Source organism: Manis pentadactyla, chromosome 2 (assembly GCF_030020395.1).
Source record: "Manis pentadactyla isolate mManPen7 chromosome 2, mManPen7.hap1, whole genome shotgun sequence".
In the NCBI taxonomy this organism is placed as follows: Eukaryota; Metazoa; Chordata; class Mammalia; order Pholidota; family Manidae; genus Manis; species Manis pentadactyla.
This window is the reverse complement of record NC_080020.1, coordinates 222,914,961-222,920,960: the sequence shown is the minus strand read 5'-3', so window position 1 is coordinate 222,920,960 and position 6,000 is coordinate 222,914,961.

Here is a 6,000-nt window from a genome sequence, read left to right as displayed (position 1 = left end):
GCTTCTATTTCTTGGCTATTGTAAATAGTGCTACAATAAACATAGGGGTGCATATGTCTTTTTCAACATATCTTAGGATTTTATAGGAAATACAAATCTGCTTCTTATTTGCAAATAGCATTCGCCTTCACATAATTTAAAAACCACTTTGACTAAATAGTATTTTAATGACTATTTAATGATGGAGACACCATAGTTTAAGCAATCTTCTATTTGAAGTTTGAGATTTCTAACTTCTCATAATGATATTTATGTATACATATTTTCTAGTTTCATTATGTACATAAGCTCTTTTAAAGGGTATCATTAAGAAATACGACTTTCAAGACAAATTCAAACTGTTTGTCAATTAATGTCCTTATGATCAAAAACAAAGTTTTTGTTAGTTTTGTCTGAAAGAAAAGATCCCATAAGTTTTCCTTCAAAACTCATAAATTGTACTTATTAGAAGAAAAAAAATCATGCTTAGATGTAGACATGCTTCCCCCTGTAATTGCTGGGCCTCAGGGGCTGCAAATGTGCTCCCAGTAGGACCCTGGAGTCAGTTGTGTTGATTCCATCTCCAGCCTTGTGGGTGCCCCTCACTGTATCACACGTCATGCAGTTGGAGTGGGAGAGACCATCTGGCCGGATGGAGGCCACTTCTGTATCTGCCTGAGTCAAGACCATTGTGTGAGGACACTTGGAGTTTCCTCATAGTGGGAGCCCCCAGGCCCCTTCTGAGCACACTCTTTAATGGGACTTCAAGCTCCCGTCTTGGCTAGAGGAGAGACTCAGACGCTCAATGGAAGAATCTCCTAAGTTTTCCTCCTACACACGTCCTCAGGGAAGGCTGCTGCCCAGTCTTCTGGCTCATGTTGGAGCAGGTCCGCTGGGATTAGCAGAAATTCTTTCTTAACAGAGACCTTTGGAAAGAAGGTTTGTTTAACCCTATTCATTTACCAACACTTCCGGCCCCCTAATCTTGGCAGGTAAGATCTTCTCTTGGCCTCAAGTCAGCATGAGTATTATTCCATTCATGTACTCACTCAATACTCAGAAGCTGTCATCTAGTTCTGATAGGGAACTGGGCTTCTATATTTTGAACATTGTAATTCTTAGGAAGGAGGCCAAGGGTAATTCCCCAGTACTCTGTGTCTGTTTGAGAGGAGAGACTGTGTAATGCATGTAGCAGAGAGCTACCATGCAGGAGACATCAAGTAAGATTGTAGCTAGTCATTGTTAATACAGCAGAAGCATGGGCTGAGCCAAGACACTAAAATCAGGAATAACTGACTCAATCAGAGACAACTGCCATGTTGCACACTCTACATGGCTTTTCGGAGCTTCTATCAACCCAGGAATAGCCTCCGCTTGGTAATTGATTTAACAGATTTTTAGCCAGTTTTGTGCAGGATTGAGCAAAAACATGAAACAACAGTGCTTTTACTTCAACTTTATGGATTGCAATCCAACTTTTGCTTCCAGAAGCTTTTTATTTTCCTGGCCAAATGTAGCAGTAATTCTCACTAGACCAGATAGCGATGCTACAAGTCCATGCCTTTCTCTGGACATGGCTTAACAGGAAGGGCCTTTTAGTTCTGGAGGCTATTGCTTTGAATTATGGTTCTACTGCTTTCTATATAAGATTTATTTGCTTATGCTTTAAACTCAGTTCCCTCATGTGTGCTTCGGGGATAACAGCTCAAAGAGGCGCAGAGAGATTAACGAGCTGCTGCATGCGATGTCCTTATAGTGCCGCACATGTGTTAAAGGCTCGATAAATGGGAGTGCTTATTGATCACCTCTAGTTGTTGGGACCAAGTCATATGGCAGCTACATGAGAGAGAACGCTGTAGAATTCCAACAGAGAATGAAGAGCTCTAGGGGACAGACAGGCCCTTTGCTGAATTGTATCCAGAAAAACTGCTGAAGACTAGAAAAAATTACAGGTAAACATACACCTGAAACTCCGCACTAGACCAGATGCCTCCAAGGCACTTGAAATGGCTCATGATAGCCTCCCGTGGCACCGCATAGGGTCTGACAAATCATCTTTCTGTTGGAACATTTAAAAGTCCTCTATTACTGAAATGGACTAGTGGGGGAGTAGCTGGAAAATTCATAAGGACATTGATACGGCAACATAACTAGTTTATGGATCCATGAAACTAGCTGACTACTTTGGATAGTGAAAGGAGGTGGGTGGAAATGGCTGGAGCCAGAGTAAGCTTGAAACACTTTCCAACACAGAGCAGCCCGGTGCCCGCCTCTCCTGGGCGGCTCACACAAGTTTGTCTCACACGAGATCTCTCTGGAGTTTGTCTCACACGAGATCTCTCTGGAGCACCGCGAGGCGACCACAGCTCACGTTTTTCTGACAAGAAGCAACATCGCCTCTGGTGGGGTAAGTGGCAACATCAAGACGCAGCCTTACGGTGAAGTTGACATCCCTCTGTGGGGAGAGAATGCTGACCTTATCAGAGCTGCACAACTGTTTTCTAGGTGAGGACCTACGGCTGATGTTGGAATTTGTAACTGAACCGAAATGCTCCGCTTTCTGTTATGTGCTTTCACTGAATATTGCATGTTTCCCTTCTTTCCCCCAAGAGTGGAAGCCTGCAAACATAAGCTGTTCACCACCATTTCCCAGCACCCATGACAGTCAGTGCCTGCTGCATAATGTGCACAGTTTGAATGCAAGAAACAAAAGAAACATAACCATGTGGCCTCAACGTGCTTATGTGCAAGCACCAAACAAACACCTTCCTGTGCAGGTCCCCCTGCATGTGCTCACCCCTGGGTGCTCTGTGTAACTTATCTTCTATGTCTTAAAACTCTGATGGGGTCTTTGGGACTGCCAGAGGGGCCTCAGAAAAGTAAGTGCAACTAACATTGATAATCCCTAGGTAGATGTCAAATATTAGTTTATCTGCAAGTAAAACTTATTTCATTTATTCAAACAAAGCCAAACCACCATCATGTACCACATAGCCCTCTTCTCCATGAGCTTTATTATGAAGAGAGCCCCTCCCCACCAACAACTTGATTCCCCATTGCTGGGGGTGTGCTTACTGTAAGTGACACTAATCACCGAGATGCAGTATAAGAGGTGGCACTTGATGGCACTGCTCATGAGGCGTGGATCTGACTTGCTGAAGGAAATCCCTTAGATGGAGCCCAGCTCCAGAGCTGAGTGGTGCTTTTACAGCTGACTCAGTTGATGCCCTTTCTCCACAAAAGGTTTGGGGAAGCTAAGGGTTAAAATTCCCAATACATCAGCAACCTGGGGAAGATGCCAAACCTTAAGCCCAGAGCTGCTTAAGAGCCCAATTATGAACCAGCCAAGCACACCACCCCCAAGGGACCTGGGACCCTCACCTGTGTACACGTGTAGCAGCGGAGGAGAAATGCCCACAACTCCACATCCCACTTGGCCTGAGAGGAAGGTGAAGCCACACTGTGTAGCCAGACCTGATCCATCTTCTTCCTGAGCCAAAATGTCTGAACAGACCCCCAGACAGCTTCTTACCAAATGCCCTTCTCCCTGCCCAGCTCTGGGCACCAATCCATCAACCTCCACTGCATAGATGAGAAAAATCGTGTCTAAGATCATGCAGCTGAGAGCAGCTGGAGGCAGAATTCAAACCCAGGCCACTGACTTAGGGCCTGCACTGCCAGGCCGTCTTTTTTTTTCAAACAAAAATAGAAATTTTGGTCATCTGTCTCATTGATCCTATGTCCCTCAGCCTCCAGGAAGGGCCTGGTACACTGTAGGTGCCAAGTGAGGGCTGTTAAGGAGTAAGTTACTACAATGTGGCTGCAACCACATGGCATGGTCCGCAACCAACGGGGACATGACAGGTGAAGAGATTAAGGACCCTTCAAGGTCACATGGCTGATGAGAAGCAAGGTGAAGCTAAACTCAAATCTAAGCTCTCTCTATACGTTTTTGTGGTTCCTATAAGATGCATAGCTCCTTTTTGAAGTGTTGCCCTTGCCTCATCTGAAACAGCTGTTTTTATTGGTAATAATCAACTATTTATATTCATCTAACCAACCAAGTGTAAAATTTATCAATTATGCCATGGACAGAGGCCTAGGTCCCACTGAAATTACACTCCACAGATGGCAAATGGGACTGTGTTAATGCTAAGAAAGCCAGAAGGTACCAGGGATTTATGGGCAGCACAAGGCCTTTGTGAGCAATACTTGGCAATATGCAATCCTTTGGTGTGATTACAACCAAGCAGAAATTATATTAGTTATTATACCCCATGAGAATCAAGAGCAATCAAGGCTGTACTCACCAACTGCACAAATGTTGAAATATTTGTCTCTGATGTGTGTGGTCTCTAGAGTCAAATTGACATGAAGTTCCATGCATACTCCAGTGTTATGGAGCCCACACCTGCATGCCTGGAAGCAAAGAGAAGGGGGTAGGGAGCCTCTGAATAGCACTGTTAGCCCCTCCATGCCCAGGTTTACAGGAAAAGCCCATCTGTAGTAGTTGCCCCATCTCTGAAAACCAAATTCCCGGAAGAATTAATCTGTGCTAAAAGACAGTGTAGAGCCTTCTGTTGAGTCTACCCATGAAGGCCTTGCCTCTCTCTGCTTTGAGGGGCTCTGAGAGAAGTCTACCCAACTGTCCAAGAAAGAGGGTTGGGAGGTGGGGAGAGACATGCACATTCACACAGACGCACACACAGGACTGAGACAGATTGAGGACAGAGACAAATGCTCTGTCCCCTAATGTCAAAGACCAGAACCCTGAAGTGCTGTGGCCTCTCTCAGCCCTCATGTAAGAGCAAGGCAGGATCTCTCACTTCATGGCAAGATGCAGAGCCATGGTATAGCAAGAAGCCCAGCCCGGCTCCTCTGCCTTTAATCTCTGCAGACAAGCTCTGTGTCTGCTTGGCTTATCAGCGTGGAAATGTCCTCAGTGGGGCTTGCAGTCACCAGGAGAATCCATTATAGCTGCCTTGCCTCCCTTTTGCAGGAATAAGGCAGGGCCCAGAAGAGCTGCCCTGCAAGGAGGCCCCACCATCTGCTGATTTCTTCTCAAGGCTTCCCTTTCCAGCTCACTGAGAATGTTGCATAAACACTCCACTAGAGGCCCCAGAGTAGGGCTGCCAGGTGAAATACAGGATGCCCTGTTAAATTTGAATGACATTTGGAATACTGCCATATTTGGAATATTTGCAATATTTGGGACATACAGTAAAAAAAAAAAAATCCATTGCTTATCTGAAATTCAACATTAATGGGGTACCCTGTGTTTTTATTTGCTAAATGTGGCACCCCTACTACACAGGTTTGGGTTTTGCTGAGCAGAAAATGAAAACTTTAGGATGAGCATGCATATATATATATTTTTCCAAATAAATTTTTTTTTCTGCCACTTTTGGTCAGATGTGCAAATTAAATGGGTAGCCAGGAAAGGCCTGAGACGTTTGGCCAAGACTAAGTGAAGAGTTGGGGAGTCAATGAATCTGAATGTGTTTGTGTACATCAAAAGCATTTCTTGATTTACTGGAGTGAGAACTTTTCCACGGCAGGATTGTCATGGATTAAAACCCTTTTACTATTTACCAAGGGTAGTGCTGACAGGGAAAAATTTACAAGGTCAGCAATCTAGTCTAGGTGGTTCTCTTCTAGTTCTCTTCTTAGTAAAGACAAGAGAAACTCCCTTAACTTCCCACTCTGCCAGGCACTCACTCCCTAAACTCACTCCCCCTTGCTTGCTTGTTTACTGTGCACGTAGAAATGTTGCAGATATGGAAGCAGAAAGATATATATTGCTCCCCTTGCCTTTGTTCGGGGCTCAGACCTTGGGAGATTACTCCCCTCTGATCTCACCAGTGTAAAAATAAAACCTCAACACTCCAAGACCTGTGAGTGCCTCTTGGTTCTTCCGTCAGTGATCCAGTCCAGGTTCTTTGGGTTTTTCCGTAGCAATGCTAGAGGCCAGGATTGGGGGAGAGAGCATTATTCAAACAGTTCATTTCTTGCTTTTATGGT